This window comes from Carassius carassius, chromosome 6 (assembly GCF_963082965.1).
Source record: "Carassius carassius chromosome 6, fCarCar2.1, whole genome shotgun sequence".
Classification (NCBI taxonomy): domain Eukaryota; kingdom Metazoa; phylum Chordata; class Actinopteri; order Cypriniformes; family Cyprinidae; genus Carassius; species Carassius carassius.
This window is the reverse complement of record NC_081760.1, coordinates 12,594,636-12,614,436: the sequence shown is the minus strand read 5'-3', so window position 1 is coordinate 12,614,436 and position 19,801 is coordinate 12,594,636.

The following is a 19,801-nucleotide window of genomic DNA, read 5'->3' as shown; positions in this document are numbered from 1 at the left end:
GGTGTGTTTATTTCGGATGGGTTAAATGCAGAGCACAAATTCTGAGTATGGGTCACCATACTTGGCTGAATGTCACTTCACTTCACTTCACTTCACTGCTGTGGCTAATCACATTAAATGGCTACAGTTATAGGGCATTTCCTGTTGTGAAGGAAAACTCTCCAGAACTGAAATACCATTAATGTAATCTTTCCAAAAGTCCAACTCAGCATACAGTTACAGTCAAAATTCATTACAGTCACTTTCCCACAAACCTTACAGTTTCTCCTTACAGGGATTTATGAAAAATAAACTTGATGGGAAAATGTGTGCACCTGCACGCAATCTCTCAGACCCATGCATACAGACTTTTATTTTGTTTTCCTGGAGGGAGAATAGTAATGATAGTAATAGTATATAATTTCCTGTGGTTTGTTATCTTTTAATGACAACAAGGGGTGCTATATGTACACAGTAATTTATCTTTAAAGTAAACTGCACATCTCATGTTATGAGAAAATATTTTTAGTGAGAAAAATGATCAATGATGCACACTTCGATATTATGGTGGACACTGCTGGATTCGGTGGAATGTCTATTGTCCTGTTTGAATAGGACCAATGATTTTATAGCTTACTGTACAACCACAGTTGCACGGAAGTGTTGGTGTCATGTGAAGGGATCTCCACAACATTATGAAAAATACCACTGTGTTTGAATTAAACGGTAAGATTTGCACGTTTCCTTTTTAAAAAAAATTTGTGACGCGCAGAGTCAGATAATTGTATTTACACAAATAAAAATTGACCAAAATTGTCCCACTAAAAATAACTAAAAGATGTTCACATTATGAGCAAAACTGCATTAATTCAATTTAAACTATTGGACTAGTGGAAATGAATGAGATCAACTATATTCTAAATTATTATTATTATTTTTTATGGATATTGTGATATATTTATTCTAAAACATAAGGATACCGGATGATTTTTAGCAATAAAAATGTATATGTATTGCACAAATGGCATTTATACTCTGTATCTCATATTTCCTTAATGTCTTGTACCTTTGACGGTGTTAAACATGGTGTCACGTGGATGGGAAAATGCATAGAAATTATATGCAGATGAGGTGATGCATAGTAAAACTAGGCACGTTGCAAGCTCCATATATGGTGATTTCGGGGAGGAGTCAGGGTGGAGATGTCAATGTCAATGTCACCTTTATTTATATAGCGCCTTAAACAAAATACATTGCGTCAAAGCAACTGAACAACATTCATTAGGAAAACAGTGTCAATAATGCAAAAATGATAGTTAAAGGCAGTTCATCATTGGATTCAGTTATGTCATCTCTGTTCAGTTAAATAGTGTCTGTGCATTTATTTGCAATCAAGTCAACGATATCGCTGTAGATGAAGTGTCCCCAACTAAGCAAGCCAGAGGCGACAGCGGCAAAGAACCGAAACTCCATCGGTGACAGAATGGAGAAAAAAACCTTGGGAGAAACCAGGCTCAGTTGGGGGGCCAGTTCTCCTCTGACCAGACGAAACCAGTAGTTCAATTCCAGGCTGCAGCAAAGTCAGATTGTGCAGAAGAATCATCTGTTTCCTGTGGTCTTGTCCTGGTGCTCCTCTGAGACAAGGTCTTTACAGGGGATCTGTATCTGGGGCTCTAGTTGTCCTGGTCTCCGCTGTCTTTCAGGGATGTAGAGGTCCTTTCTAGGTGCTGATCCAGCATCTGGTCTGGATACGTACTGGATCCGGGTGACTGCAGTGACCCTCTGATCTGGACACAGACTGGATCTGGTGGCCACGGTGACCTCGGAACGAGAGAGAAACAGACAAATATTAGCGTAGATGCCATTCTTCTAATGATGTAGCAAGTACATAGGTTGTTATGGGAAGTGTTTCCGGTTCCGGTTTACCTAATTAATGCAGCCTAAAAATCCTTTAACGGATTTGGATAATAAAAGCATATTAGTATGTTATGTGTATGCCAGGTTAAAGAGATGGGTCTTTAATCTAGATTTAAACTGCAAGAGTGTGTCTGCCTCCCGAACAATGTTAGGTAGGTTATTCCAGAGTTTGGGCGCCAAATAGGAAAAGGATCTGCCGCCTGCAGTTGATTTTGATATTCTAGGTATTATCAAATTGCCTGAGTTTTGAGAACGTAGCGGACGTAGAGGATTATAATGTAAAAGGAGCTCATTCAAATACTGAGGTGCTAAACCATTCAGGGCTTTATATGTAATAAGCAATATTTTAAAATCTATGCGATGCTTGATAGGGAGCCAGTGCAGTGTTGACAGGACCGGGCTAATATGGTCATACTTCCTGGTTCTAGTAAGAACTCTTGCTGCTGCATTTTGGACTAGCTGTAGTTTGTTTACTAAGCGTGCAGAACAACCACCCAATAAAGCATTACAATAATCTAACCTTGAGGTCATAAATGCATGGATTAACATGTCTGCATTTGACATTGAGAGCATAGGCCGTAATTTAGATATATTTTTGAGATGGAAAAATGCAGTTTTACAAATGCTAGAAACGTGGCTTTCTAAGGAAAGATTGCGATCAAGTAGCACACCTAGGTTCCTAACTGATGACGAAGAATTGACAGAGCAACCATCAAGTCTTAGACAGTGTTCTAGGTTATTACAAGCAGAGTTTTTAGGTCCTATAATTAACACCTCTGTTTTTTCAGAATTTAGCAGTAAGAAATTACTCGTCATCCAGTGTTTTATATCGACTATGCAATCCATTAGTTTTTCAAATTGGTGTGTTTCACCGGGCTGCGAAGAAATATAGAGCTGAGTATCATCAGCATAACAGTGAAAGCTAACACCATGTTTCCTGATGATATCTCCCAAGGGTAACATATAAAGCGTGAAGAGTAGCGGGCCTAGTACTGAGCCTTGAGGTACGCCATACTGCACTTGTGATCGATAGGATACATCTTCATTCACTGCTACGAACTGATGGCGGTCATATAAGTACGATTTAAACCATGCTAATGCACTTCCACTGATGCCAACAAAGTATTCAAGTCTATGCAAAAGAATGTTGTGGTCAATTGTGTCAAACGCAGCACTAAGATCCAATAAAACTAATAGAGAGATACACCCACGATCAGATGATAAGAGCAGATCATTTGTAACTCTAAGAAGAGCAGTCTCAGTACTATGATACGGTCTAAATCCTGACTGGAAATCCTCACATATACCATTTTTCTCTAAGAAGGAATATAATTGTGTGGATACCACCTTTTCTAGTATCTTGGACAGAAAAGGGATATTCGAGATCTGTCTATAATTAACTAGTTCTTTGGGGTCAAGTTGTGGTTTTTTGATGAGAGGCTTAATAACAGCCAGTTTGAAGGTTTTGGGGACATGTCCTAATGACAATGAGGAATTAATAATAGTCAGAAGAGGATCTATGACTTCTGGAAGCACCTCTTTCAGGAGCTTAGATGGTATAGGGTCTAACATACATGTTGTTGGTTTAGATGATTTAACAAGTTTATACAATTCTTCCTCTCCTATGGTAGAGAATGAGTGGAACTGTTCCTCAGGGGGTCTATAGTGCACTGTCTGATGTGATACTGTAGCTGACGGCTGAATGGTTGCAATTTTATCTCTAATAGTATCGATTTTAGAAGTAAAGTAGTTCATAAACTCATTACTGCTGTGGTGTTGGGAAATGTCAACACTTGTTGAGGCTTTATTTTTCGAATTTAGCCACTGTATTGAATAAATACCTGGGGTTATGTTTGTTTTCTTCTAAAAGAGAAGAAAAGTAATCAGATCTAGCAGTTTTTAATGCTTTTCTGTAGGATATGTTACTTTCCCGCCAAGCAATATGAAATACCTCTAGTTTTGTTTTGCTCCAGCTGCGCTCCATTTTTCGGGCTGCTCTCTTTAGGGTGCGAGTATGCTCATTATACCATGGTGTCAAACTGTTTTCCTTAACCTTCCTTAAGCGTAAAGGAGCAACTTTATTTAAAGTGCTAGAAAAGAGAGAGTCCATAGTTTCTGTTACATCATCAAGTTGTTCTGAGGTTTTGGATATGCTAAGGAATTTGGATACATCAGGAAGATAACTTAAAAAGCAGTCTTTTGTGTTAGAAGTGATGGTTCTTCCATACTTGTAACAAGAAGTAGAATTTACAATTTTGGCTATATGAATTTTGCAAAGAACTAAATAATGATCTGAGATATCATCACTTGGCTGAATAATTTCAACACCATCAACATCAATTCCATGTGACAGTATTAAATCTAGAGTATGATTTCGACAATGAGTAGGTCCTGAAACGTGTTGTCTAACACCAATAGAGTTCAGAATGTCTATAAATGCTGATCCCAATGCATCGTTTTCATTATCAACATGGATATTAAAATCACCAACTATTAAAACTTTATCTGCAGCCAGAACTAACTCAGATGTAAAATCACAAAACTCTTTAATAAAGTCTGTATGGTGCCCTGGTGGCCTGTATACAGTAGCCAGTACAAACATAACAGGGGATTTATCATTAACATTTGTTTCTTTGGATAATGTTATATGAAGTACCATTACTTCAAACGAGTTATACTTGTAGCCTGCCCTCTGAGAAATCCTGAAAACGTTGTTATAAATTGAAGCAACACCTCCACCTTTGCCTTTTAGACGTGGCTCATGTTTATAACAGTAATCTTGGGGGGTGGACTCATTTAAAATAATGTAATCATCATGTTTTAGCCAGGTTTCTGTCAAACAGAGTACATCTATATTATGATCAGTGATCATATTATTTACAAAAAGTGTTTTCGTAGAAAGGGATCTGATATTTCTGATATATCTGATGTATGTACGCAGGTTCTGGCGTATGCATGGTTTCATAAATCTGAAAACTTTTGTGCACACACAAAATCGAGATTGTGTGCCTACCTACACTTTTAGGATGAAATCTACAGAGAGTAGATAAATGAGACCCCTGAGCTGTTTCTAACTGATATTTATTAAAGTAATTCTACACACAACAGCATTTTAGGAAAGAAAATGAGTTAAACATGACTCCAGTTATATATGTTAATTAATGACTGTATATGTGATGGATTACATTGCACGATCTATTGTATTTTAAAATATTATAGTCTATAAAAATTCTACAATATTAAGCTGTCTACCTATACTAATTAATGCAATTATTATATAGATATTGTTGCAAGACCTGTTGGAGGAATGGCATTGTGCTCCCCCACATATGCACATGGTTGTCTTAACTCCTAAAAGAAGGCCTTAAAGCATCGGTCAGATGTATAAAGTTAAATGCATTTGTACATAAATCTAACTCTCTCAGTCTCTTTGGCCTCCACTATGGTATTTTCCCAGAAATGCTGGAATAAACCACAGTTTTTATGTAAAAAGCCTTACCACAAAGCACACAATAACCCTCTGGCCAAAAGTCTCTAGACCTAACTTTACTTCAATAAGACGAGAGCTCACATATATGTTTCATTTATCAGTCAGTCATAAATCATATAAAGAGGTACTGAGGGATAACAAACACATCACTTCTGGATATTACAGCCAGTGTGAGAGTGCATATTCCATCTTGGCTTCTGCTCATAATGCAGGTCTTTGAGGGGGTTGTAATCAAAAGTTTCAAAGTTAAACCACAGCATTTATCAGCCAGCGCTCTGATATAAAATGTCAAGTAGGATTCCGACTGAGGGGAGACAAGATTACCTGTTTGACAGGTAAGACGGATTGTTGAAACATGGTGAGGCTGTATATGGGCTTGCCTTTGTCACTGAACAGTGCTAAAGCACTACCAGGAAGCAAGAGCAAAAGAGGATGGAAATATTCTTACTTGACATTTTTGCATCAAGTTTGTCAATAACAGTATAAGCAGTTTAATTAGATTATTAATTTATTTATTTATCATAAAAATAACAAATGAGCAACGCTATGGCAGTTGCTAAGAATTTCTGCATGATCTTTAGCATGTTGCTGTATGGTTGCTATGGTGAATAATGCAAATTATGATCTGTAATTTTAATATGCTTATTAGAGCAGTATTTTCTTGCTCAAATCAATGAGGTTTATATATATATATATATATATATATATATATATATATATATATATTGCATACCTCAGCCACTCCCCATGCATACGGGTAATAATAGGCAACAGGTGCATCCACTCTTCGGATTTTTTCTTTGGAGCTGTGAAAAGCTGTTATACTTCACAAAGGCATTCATCTGCTGTGTGCTGTGTACAGCGCAAACAGCGGTGACCCTTTCAGCAATTCCTCTGGGCGCTTCAACTAAAAGAGCAGATTTCCTAAAAGAGCAAATCATGGATGATTTGTTTCTTTTTAAAAATGCAACTTTGCCAGTGTTCTTCCGGATGTGGTCATTTCCTATCTTCTGATCATCCGTGTTTGGGCATTCAGCATGCAAAAGATCCGTTCATGGATATTTCATGCCCGCACTGCATGCATGACCATGGCAATACTGCGATCGCGTCCCTTTCTTAAAGGGAAAGGAGCAGTCCCCTCTATCACTACTCGACCCGGTTTCTCTGCCATGAGCAGAGGACCACTGGCTAGTGCTCTGGAAGATTTGAGGGTGAGGTGAGAGACAGTGTAAATTAAAGACATAGTCAAACAGACGATTAACACTATTAACAACTCACCCTCATGTCGTTCCAAACCCGTAAGACCTCCGTTTATCTTTGGAACACTGTTTAAGATATTTTAGATTTAGTCCGAGAGCTCTCAGTCCCTCCATTGAAGCTGTGTGTACAGTATACTGTCCATGTCCAGAAAGGTAAGAAAAACATCTTCAAAGTAGTCCATGTGACATCAGAGGGTCAGTTAGAATTTTTTGAAGCATCGAAAATACATTTTGGTTCAAAAATAGCAAAAACTACGACTTTATTCATCATTGTCTTCTCTTCCGTGTCTGTTGTGAGAGAGTTCAAAACAAAGCAGTTTGTGATATCTGGTTCGCGAACGAATCATTCGATGTAACCGAATCAGTTTGAACCAGTTCACCAAATCGAACTGAATCATTTTAAACGATTTGCATCTCGAATACGCATTAATCCACAAATGACTTAAGCTGTTAACTTTTTTAATGTGGCTGACACTCCCTCTGATTTCAAACAAACCAATATCCCGGAGTAATTAATTTACTCAAACAGTACACTGACTGAACTGCTGTGAAGGGAGAACTGAAGATGAACACCGAGCCAAGCTTATTTTATTTTATTTATTTATTTTTATTATTTTTTTCAAGAGCCTTTTATGAATAGGTTTTTTTTTTGTATCAGTATCTTGTTCAAATCCTCAATTTCAGATCTTTATTTTAGAAGAAAATGCACTACTTTGTAAGCAATACTGCAAAATGGAAGCTAGTTGTATACTGTATCATCTCAAAGTGTAAAGAAGTACACAAACATTTCCGTCTCCATCAGTTACAGGTGCGGGCTTGAACTGTCTCCCTGAGCAGAAGCATCAGTTCACCTTCTGTAATTTTTACAGTACATTACCCTGCAATGAAAAGTACAAAATTTACAGTTCTACTGTAGACAATCAATCCATCAGGAGGAACGGCAGAATCGATATATGTAATAATATAAGTAAACAGCAAGATGCTCCTCTGCTGGATACAAAAGTTCAAAAACTTATAAATATATATATATATATATATATATATATATATATTGCTTGTTTATTTATTTTGGGCATCTTTGTGCAGAGAGTTTAGTGGCAGTGATATTTTCCTTACACTTTAAATAGCTGATTGTTTCTGTTTCTGCTTTGGATCTCGTAACAAACAGAAGGAAAACTATTTAGCATATGCAAAATTGCAGATGGACAATAATGGCTCTTTAATGACCTGATCATTACTAACACCTCTTATTGAGTGTATCACATTTGTTTGCCATTAGATTGAAATCCAGAGAAAGAGGAAGATACTCTTGCCTATTACACTGCTGTGAAATTAGCAGATTCACAAGAGGAACTATTTGTCCTCTAATTTAAATCGGTCGCTTAATTAAAATTACTTAGCAAAAATGAATAAGAATATCATAATACACCAATCAATTTTGTTCAGAGCAAGCATTAACCACATTTTGTCTTTTTCAATTATCAGTTGATAAGATTATTTGCATTCATCTAAGTACTTTTTTTCATTTGAAACTGTCTGGCATAAATATGCTATATTATATATATATATATATAATCACGTTATACAGTAAACCCACCTCTCCATACATAAATAATACAGACGACAAGTTAGAGAAGATGACTGACAACAATCAAAGAAAATTATCTGGTTTGGAGTGAATTATTCATGGTCAGAGCAACACAGAACCAGAAATGCAAATATTTGTCTGTCATTTCAAAGCTGGAATCCCCATGGAGGATTCAATGGACACAAATGAGTATTTATTTACCAAGGAAAATCACTATAGAGACCCTGCTGGGATGACTCTCCATGCGAAGACTGTGTCACTCTGCTGTGTGGATCATTGATTTCTTTGCCTGTGATTTGAATCATGTTGCTCGGGTTCATGCGATTGAATGCTAAAGGACTTGAGATCTCTTTCTCAATAGGATAAATCATATTTTGAGCCTGCATTTAGTATTGATTTTGACAAAAAGATCATCATCAAAATCATCAAGAAGCTCCTAGTAGTCATACTATCAATATACAGTTTTTTTTCCAAAGACTGAAAATCATATTAAATGAATATGTTTGGCTTGAATGGCTTGAAAATCTGTCATCATTGCAACAATTACCTCTTGAGAAATAGTATCTCATAGTAGTAGAGAGTTTACTTGGTGTTACATTGTTTAGTATTATTGTACTGTCAGATATGCAAAATAAATCTATTTTATCTCTTGCTCTGGCCACTGTGTATAGACCACAACGGCCGTATACAGAATTCCTAAAATAATTTGAAGATTTCCTTTAGATTTACAGTTGATAAAGCGCTAATTGTCTGAGATTTTAATATTTACGTTTATAATGCAAATGATGCATTAGGACTTGCATTAACTGACCTAATAAACTCTTTTGGAGTCAAGCAAAATGTCACCAGCCCACCCATCGTTTTAATCATACACTAGATTTAAATATATACCATGGAATCAATCTTACTGATATAGATATCGTACCTCAAAGTGATGATGTTACAGACCATTTCCTTGTATTGTGCATGTGTCACGGTGTCTGGTCTGTGTTTCCCTGGGTGTCCACTAGTGGTCTCACTTCCCCATAGGCACCTCATCGCAGGCACTACATTTCCCACAAAGCCTTGTCCCTTCATCACGATAATTGCACACCTGTTAATTACACTTAGGTGTCTTCACTTTCTTAGTCATTATCCTGTCTATTTATACTGGTCTGTTTTCTGTCTTTGTCATGGAGTCCTTATTTTCCGTCACCTGGTTTCCTCGCGTTCCTTATATTTCAAGTTTTTGTTTGTTTGTTTGTTTGTATTTGGACTGATTTTTGGTTATGACCCCCTGCTTGTTTGATTCAGATTTTTGGATTACCCAATAAACTAACACTGCTCTTGGATCTCTCGTCTCCTGTGTCCCAGTCGTAACAGCATGCTGCATATCACTGATTTTAACTTTATGGCTCAGCATTACAGACTGGGTAGAACTACTGTATTGTTCCAGTCACCAAAGACAGATTCACAAAAATCCTGCCTGATTTATCTCAACAAATTGAAAAAGGTTAGAGAAAAACATGCTGTGCCATGGTATAACAGTAATACTCACAGAAAAACGAACTTGGACGTTTTTAGAAGTGCATGGAAAAACATTATGTCCAGCTAAAGACAGGCTCTAAAAACTGTCAGGGCCAAGCATATCCACAAACTCATTGAAAATAACCAAAACAATCCAAGTTTTTTATTTGGCATAGTGGCTAGATTAACAAATAACTAGACACCACCCAATTCAAATATTCTATCAACGTTTAATAATAATGACTTTAATAATAATGACTTTATTCACTCATAAAATAGATAACATCAAAATAGAATAACAAATGTAGATTCTAAAGTGTCTAATACTTCAGTTTCATCCATCGCACACAAAGATAAACTGCAGTGCTTTACAACTATAAGACAGGATGAGCTAAATAAACTTATCACTGCATCTAAACCAACAACATGTCTATTAAATTCTGTACCCACTAAATTACTGAAAGAGTTGTTACTCTGTCAAGTTGCTTTACAGTGATTTGTATTGTAAAGTGTGATATACAAATAAACTTGAATTGAATTAAATATTATGCTTCGTCCTGCTTGCAGTTTTAAGCTATTTGCCATGTACATCACAAGAAGGCTGACAGAGGAACAAACCCATACTGATATCACAACACAAAACGTACCAACAAAGTCAACAACAAATGTCTTACTACTCTAGCAAACAGTCAAACAATGTAACCGTATTAATTATTCATGCTCCAGTGCATGCTGGGAAAAGTATGAATGAGACTGAGGCACAACATTACAGTATTCATTTAGTGTAGGTTTATTTGAACAAGAATGAATTAATAAATTCAACTAAAAACACATTAATCCAAAATCAGATGCTGTGCTTGTGCAGCCTTATTTTTATCTAAAACTAAAACCATTATAAATAAATGCATACATACATACTTACATACCTAAATTCTTGGATGAACCAGACTGCAATCTATTGCAAAGTTGCAAAGGCTTTAGAAAAAAATACTAGCAAGCAAATAATCACGCAAACATTTTTTTAAATATATTTTTCTCTGCATTATTTATTTGATCTTAACTTCATTTGTACAGAGCACTCTTGACAGTCTTCAGTCATCAGTGCCACACGATCCTTCAGAAATCATTCTACTGTACTGAAATTATTATTATTATTATTTATTTTATTTTATTTTTTTCTGAATTAAAATTTAATATTTATTTATTTTTGATGGGGGGGGGGGGGGCTACAGGTTCATGCAAAAAGCATATTTATGAATTTAAGTATTTGTTAATGACATGGTTGGCATCACAGAACACTTATTCTTTACATTAGTTGATGTTATATTTTAGTTAATGCTGTTCATGTAGACACATCGACACATTACATATTAAACAGCAGGCATGTGTAACGTATAGGATTTTAGTGAGATCATTAGATATTCACGTTACCAAGACCTTTGACTATCAGAGTAAAATTGCTAAGATATGGCACAAAACCACTGTTTCGGATATGTTTCTGCATTTTTGGATAGTTTCTACATTTTTGAGGGTCCAGGTAAATCTGAAAGTGAATGTGCTTGATTTTAACATCACATATTAGCACATTCACAGCCTTTGATGTCTGAATACAAATTGATTAAGAGCAGCTTCATTTTGGCCTCTAATCTAAATATTAAACAATTTCTGCACAACCTCTGTAGAAAAAAACGGACTATGTAAAATAAGTGTCTGTTTCTACTTTCTTATTTTTTTTCTTTGTGTCAGTTTTCATTTTCATTTTTTTTTTTTTTAAGTATTCTAAAAGTTGAGTTGGTGTGTATAAAAATAACACTTTCTGTTAAGCTAGAAGTTGTGAACGATGTTTGCCAGCGTTTGCTTTTAAGAAATGGTGGCTGCGGCGATGCCGGTGATGTGCCGAAACTGGTGACCTAGTGAAAACTGTGACCAGGGGTCGCTGTTCAGCAAATGTTCGCGCGGGAGCAGGCATATGTTATTAAACGCTGGAATGATAAACCGGAATGATCAGCGTCAGAGGAGCTGAGCGATGATGTAAAATATGCTTTATGTATTAATACTAAAGAAAACGTCCATTGGACAAATTTACAGTGGGTAATTGTAATCAGCAGTGTGGTGCAACAAGAAATAAATAATATACTATAAAAAAAGAAATTAGCTTAAAGGTACAGGTTGTAGGACCTGCCATGAGTGGGCGCACTGCCAAAACAATAACAATTGCGTGGTTTGATGACACTAAGAAGGAACGTGGAATGATTGTTGTCATCTACCCAACCGCTGACGACCATCAATCAGACAGAAATATAAATCATGGATTTAACGGATGAGGTAAAGTTTTATAAATGTTATGTTTGATGTCATAATTTTCAAATGCGAGTTCAACGATTTGCGCGAGTAGATTTAATACAAAGTCAATGCAAAGATGCAATCAGACTATGGATCAGACGCGTCCTCACGCGGGTCTAGAGACGTGATGCCCCGTGTTTGGCATGTATGCCCCATAATACTAATCTTGTTGATCATTATAATAGCATACGTTGTCTGTAAAGATACGAATCAAAACAACTCACCTGTCGAGTAAAACACAAGCGAGATTGGCATCTCTTTATAGTTGAAATTTGTCGCAAAGCTCTCTCCATCTAGAAAATGCAACACCGATATTGATCCTCGCTCTTTCTCTCCTCTTGTCCCAAACTCTTCTTGGGTCGTTTGGTTGGCCCATACACTAACGTTTATGTGGGCTGTCCTTGTTGACAGAACCAGTGGCAGATGGTAAACAGCAATTATGTTCCATAAATAAGTAACACAATCCACTATAAAACGTGCAAGAAAAAGTAAATAAGGAACTGCTTGAAGCAAGCTTGTGGTTTACTGGACGCTACACACTACTTCCGCATTGGTCTACGACACTGTTGTCATGTGGTTTCTATGTCAGTAAAGGCGGAAGCAAAGGGTAACTAACGTCATTGACAGGCGACTGCACTGCCCCGTGTCACTGTTTAGAATGGGAATGTGACGAGTGGGGCGGGGCCGAGAGCCGTGGGAATGGGGCGAGGCCGGTGGAGTGATTGAGAAATTATTTGATTGTCCGCCGGTTCCCGCCTCCTTCTTCCCGATGATTGTGAAGGTTTTATTGTTACAGTGGTGCCGAAGCCCGGGAGAAGGAGGGACACGCTGCTGGACATCGAGCAGGCGAGGAAGTGTGCCGCCATGAACGCTCGAGGTGGTGGGCTGGAGTGAGTTGCCGGGGACCGGCGAGCTCGCTGCCGGCCACCCGTGATGTGCAGGGGCGGCTGCCATCCGTGAGGGAGCGGAGGAGTCGGCGCCGTTCGCTAGGGGCCCGGAGCCTGCTGCTGTCCGCCATGATGGGGAGGAGCAGGGAACTGGGGACTCCTGCCGGCTGCCCAAAAACGGAGGAGCCGTCGTGCCGTCCGCCGAGGGCCATCAAGTGCCACCGCCAGGCACCACGGAGGAGATCACCCAGCTGGTGGAGGGCCGAGCGGCAGCGTGTCTGGGAACCGGATTTTTTTTTTATATAAAATTCTTTCTTTTTTCTCCTCTCTCCCCTGTCTCGTCTCTGTCGCTCCTCACGAGTGGGGCGGGGCCGAGAGCCGTGGGAATGGGGCGAAGCCGGTGGAGTGTTTGAGAAATGAGCGACACCTGCTCGACCCACCGGTCTCGAGTCCCACAAAGGAGATGGAAGGATATAAAATAGGAGCGACGACAGTGAAGGATGAGAGAGGACCAGGCCTGGGTTTTATTTTATGTTTTGATTTTGTTTGTGTAAACTGTTTTGTGTTTATTTTATTATTAAAGATTTCATTTGATTGTCCTCTGGTTCCTGCCTTCTTCTTCCCGATGATTGTGAAGGTTTTATTGTTACAGGGAATTTTATCATAATTTACAAGTAGTTGAAAACATTAGAGATATTGTTAGTAATCAGCTGGACAAAATATATAACACTAGCCTAGTGATTTTTGTATATTTTACTGCAAATATCTTACAAATTGTAGCTTTAATGTTTTTATTTCTGTTGTTAATCCCAGCGTTGATGACAAGTGTATTTGTTTTTGATGTAGAAATACTGTATTTATTATATGGAATGTAAAAGTTTAATGACTATATTTGATCTGTTGAGTAGAGTAGAGTAGAGTAGAGTGTGGAGAGGAATATGCTCAATGTAAATTTATTCTCGGTGCTGGTTATAGCCAGAAGCAAAAGATAAAATGGCAGTTAATTAACGCCTTAGTGGGTCAAGCAAAACTTGCTATACTTACTACAAGAATAACCAAAATTGAAAATGTGCATGGTCATGAAATTCTGCCAGTTTTTAAACCATTTGTAAGGTCTACGATTATAATAGATTTTAGGTATTATAGAGCAATGAATGATGTCGAAACTTTTGTACAGCAGTGGTGTTATAAGGATGCTGTCTGTAATGTTCTGGAGGGAGAGTTGTTTTGTGATATTTTGTGATGTTAATATTTGATGAATTGAAAAAGTGATTTAATAAAGTTGTTTTGTTAAAAAAAAATCTCTCTCTCTCTCTCTCTCTCTCTCTCTCTCTCTCTCACACACAAAGTACAGAGCTTTCCGAATATCTATTGTTTTTATAATTTTCTTACCTGTCACACTTGTGTTTTTGTGAAATGTTTTGCTCGAAAAGTGTGCTTAATAGCTTTTATAAAAAAAAAAAAAATATTCCACTTGGTTTCAGATTTTGTATATTTAATGTAATGACATTCATACATTTTATAGTGTGTCTCAAGTGTCCAAATGCATTTGGGGACTACTTCATATTGTATATAATGAGACAGAATATTCAATGGCATGATCTGAAGTTATGCACCATTATGTTTTGCCGTTTGCTCAGAATTGAGTCTATTACACAAAAACGCTAAGCATTACTCAAAAGAAACTTAGTCCAAATACTTTTCTCATGACTTGAATTAAATGAAAGACTTCAATCTGAAAGCATTTGGTAATGAAACAATGAAAAGAAAAAAAAAAAACTTCATAATGTCAGGGCATTTTGTCTCATTATGTGGTGATAGAGGTAAAGCACCTTCATTTATGTCTCTAATCTCCACCATTATTTACGTCTCTTTATTATCTCTCGAACATAACAACGATCGCTCCAAATTAGACAAGAGCAATTGCATATCATGAGCTTATAAATTAAATCAATTAACCGCATACTGCGACAAATACGGTGCATATTTTCAGACAACTCAATTAGGTGAGAGTAAAGCATGAAATAAGCACTGCTTTATGCAAGGCCGGCAACCTGATGGCTTCAAATGCATTTGAATTTGGGAAAATGTCATGAACTCAATCAAATGCGGCAATCTGAAGATAATTGTTCTTCCTGTTTCTGAATGGCTGTTTTGTGCCGACTCACACCAGTCGAGACGGAAACCCAAAACACTGTCAGCTAGCTGACATCCCCAACCACCGAGCGATGCGTGATTGCAGTTCTATTCGCTTTTGATTCTGACAAATTAATTTTTCTATACCTTGATAACCTTTCACACATTCACAAGTTTACAAACCACAGAGAAACATCCTTCTGCCTATTTGACACATTTTAAAGACTTGCCTTAGGAAATAAAGAAGGGGGAAAGATCCGGAAGGCATTTCTTTGATAAAGGTAATAAATTAAGCATGCAATAAATTGCCCAGCAGGGGAATTGACCTCAAGTTATTGCAATTACCTTACAGGATAGCACAGACATATGTTTACATTTGCATAGTCTCTTCATTTTGGTGGATAAAACCCAGCAGAAGCTGTTCGTTAAAACCAGGATTGTCTGATATGGGGACGTGCATTTAAATGTGTATAAAACAAATTATAAATGCATTTAGGTACAAAATTGTGGCCTTGGTGCATGCAGCTTTCTGCAGACACAGAATATATTTTTGGCATCTTAAGTGGAGGAAAGTGGCTTGGCGAGTCACTTGTTCATTGTCCTCGGTATTGATTGATTTATTTTTTCATGTTCATGTTGTCCCCTTAAGACTTGATTTGCATAACACCATCCGCTGACTTATTTGTAATGGCAAAAAAAAAAAAAAAGTTAGTGAGGGAAACAAATTAAACAAAGACACACATGAAGGCAACGCAAATAACAGTTTCGCAAATAACAAGTTTCCCACCTGGTCTTCAGTAATGTTTCTCACTACAGAGTCAGAACTTAAAAGTGTCATACAGTTTGACTACATCTAAAGATAATATTAAAAGGAGATAAACTGTTGGGAAAAACAAGCAAAAAAACTACACACATGACAATTTTTTAATGATTACTCCATAGATGAAGGAAAGGAACAGTTGTGAAGTACACAAAGACGAGTGTATCTTTCTTCAACAGACTCCATTGTTTCCTGGCAAAGTTGGATGTGTATGTATGAATTAATACAGATGCAAATTCATCACATGTTCGAGGTTCTGCAGGTGTCAAATGGACAGCTGGGTGAACAGGATTGAGGATTTATTTTGTACAGCTTGTCGGTGAGCTTGCTGCTGACTGCATCTGTCAGCAGAAAAACTGGTGACAAGTTATTAGCTATAAGGTCAAAATCATTCAGTACAACTTTAACATTCTCAGTTTCCTAGCCGTAACCTTAGACGTAAGACATTGTTGTTTGTATGTGGTGTGTGTATATATATATATATATATATATATATATATAATTTAAAATAATGAAAAATTTATACCCACACACATACACACACAAATCTGCACCTGCATGAATGAAAAAAAAAAAAAAAAAAAAAAAAAAAATATATATATATATATATATAATATACATATTTGGTATGTTATTTATTTTTATTTATTTTTTTTACCCTCTGGAGTCTAAGGGTGTTTTTGGGGCCTGGAGAAGTTTTGTTATGCCCTGACATTTGTGCTTTTTTCAGTTTCTAATAAACATTTAAATGGCTAAAGTCTAATCACACTGTAATCAGCACAAACTGGGCTATAATACTATATGAGAAGCATGTATGTACATTATTTTGTTTTTGAGAAAAAAAAATGTCATACATGGTTAGTGAAAAACTAAAAATGTTGAATCACTTGAATAAGGCCATAAAACACATACAGAACAATGGTTCCCGGGACTTTTGAGAACTGCCACAATGCTGCGGTGAATATCAGAAAGGAGTTTCTCAGAGAAAATTTTTAAAGAGTTTGAAGTTATCATAATCTACAGTGCATAATATCATCCAAAGATTCAGAGAATATGGAACAATCTCTGTGCGTAAGGGTCCAGGCCATATCTAAACATGATCCAGAAGTGCAGACGTTTTCTCTGGGCCAAGGCTAATTTAAAATGGCAAAGTGGGAAACTGTTCTGTGGTCAGACGAATCAAAATTTGAAATAGATTTTTGGAAAACTGGGACACCATGTCATCCGGACTAAAGAGGACAAGGACAACCCAAGTTGTTATTATCACTCAGTTCAAAAGCCTGCATCTCTGATGGTATGGGGTTGCATGAGTGAGTGTGGCATGGGCAGCTTACACATCTGAAAAGGCACCATCAATGCTGAAAGGTATATCCAAGTTCTAGAACAGCATATGCTCCCATCCAGACATCGTCTCTTTCAGGGAAGACCTTGCATTTTCCAACATGACAATGCCAGACCACATTCTGCATCAATTACAACATCATGGCTGCGTAGAAGACGAATCTGGGTACTTAAATGGCCAGACTGCAGTCCAGACCTTTCACCCATAGAAAACATTTGGCACATCATAAAGAGGAAGATCCGACAAGGAAGACCTAAGACAGTTGAGCAACTAGCAGCTTGTATTAGACAAGAATGGGACAACATTCCTATTCCTAAACTTGAGCAACTTGTCTCCTCAATCCCCAGACGTTTGCAGACTGTTATTAAAAGAAGAAGGGATGTCACACAGTAGTAAACATTGCCTTGTCCCAACTTTTAAAATCTATTTTTTTTTCCTTAAAATGATACATTTTCTCAGTTTAAACATTTGATATGTCGTCTATGTTGTATGCTGAATAAAATACTGAAATTTGAAACTTCCACATCATTGCATTTGTTGTTTTTATTCACAATTTGTACAGTGTCCCAACTTGTTTGGAATTGGGTTTAACCACTATACAATAATTTTATGAAACTTTCAAGGTCAGTGCATGTGAACTCTTTGAGCGCCTCATCTTACCATTATATTGAACCGCTTTAACTCAGTGAACTGGAACTCCTTTAAGGAATCGTCTCCCATCACTTTCTGAAGTTCTACTCTACAGAGCCCAGATAATGAAACGTTGCAGGTCTTTGGCAGCAGAGGTCCAGTGTTCTCCAAGACACTGCTATAAATTGACTACTTGCTATGTCTTCTCATTCTCCATCTCTCAAAAGCTCTTCTGTTCAACACATTACCTACAGGCCAAGCACTGATCAATAGGCCCAGACTTCAGCATCCTTGCTTGATGGAAAAAAAAGAAAGAAAGGAAACCTTTCATTGGAAGTTCAGACAAAGCTGGAAAGTGTGAGGAAAAGGTATAAGGGACAAAAGAAAAAAAAAATATGCCAATATCAATGTTGCAAGACTTGTGCAGTGTTTTTTCATCCAAACAGAAGGGGAGGTGGTGGAGCGAATATATGGCTTTAATCCATTCTTCATGGCCAAACGTTACCTTTGTTACTGGAATATTTGAAGCCTTTCAGCTGTTGATTTATCAGGGATGTACAGATCTGTGACCTTTATGTCTTTATTTGTTCAGGGCTGCATCAAAAGGTACTGTATAAAAGTATTCTGCTACCCTCTTATATAATTTATTTGTACTATCTCCGAAAAAAAAAAAAATACAAAGGTAATGCTCCAGAGGCTGTTTTTTTTTTGCATTTATTTTATAGCAATTACTGGTGTGTAATTTTCTGAATTTTTATCTGCAAGTCACATCCAACACAGTTTAACTTTGGGTGAGAGACATTTGGTGGCAAAAGTTAAGTAGGGCAAAGTTAAGTTGGGTGGATTTTTACATATACTCTTCATATATTAATATATGCATAATATATGTAATGAATAATTGACGTTACCTTTGTGGTGGTGATGGCCACATGACCTCGGGTGTGCATTATTTTTCTAATAATTCAACAGACAGTCATCAATTATTCCTTACAAATATGTTGCATATATTAATATATAGAGAGAATATATTCCGCTTATACTCGATAATAATCGATCAGATGTGACGTCTCCATTCCCTCCTTCAGGGAAAAAGGTTACTGATGTAGCCGAGACGTTACCTTTCAGTCGGTCACTCTTGATGTCATGTCGGTGGCCAATGAATTGGGATCCTCTACCAAATCGCCATGGATGCTGCCCCTTCCAGTGCCCTATGTGAGCAACCTGCACCCCTTTCTGTTTAAAACAGGGTAAACACGGGCTCTGAGGCTATGCCGTGGACTTCACACATATTCTACCAGTTCTCAAGGATTCATTGAGCGAAGGCCTGGTGCCGGATGCTTCACCACGTCTGGTTGCCGAGGGGATGGAGGAGCTGAACATGGTCTACAGTACAGACAATCTGGAGTAGTTTTAGCAAGCCTATACTAACCTGGGAGTCTCAGTGCCACTACCCGTTTGAGGTGAGAACACAGGAGGATACTGGCTCCACATGAAGTCTATAGAATCTAGCTTTGGGGGTCGACCAGCCTGAAGCTCTACAAATATCTGTCAGCAAGGCCCAACAAGCCAGCGCCCAGGAGGATCCTCCTCCAGGGGCATCACTTGCAGGTTCACTACCTGATCCCTGAATGAAGTAGTGGGAGCCTTGGGCACATAGTTGGGCCTGGGCCTCAGGATTACCTGGGAGTCAGCCAGCCAAAATTTGAATCGTTGACCGAAAATGCGTGCAGGTCCCCTACCCTCTTGATGGAGGCCAGTGCAAGAGTTTTCAGTGAATAAACTTTAGCTCGACTGAGTGCAACGACTCAAATGGGCCCTGTTGTAGTGTTTTAAGCAGTAGAGACAGGTCTCAAGGGGGTAAGGAGGGGGGCCGGGGAGGATTTAACCTTCTGGTCTGGTAAGAA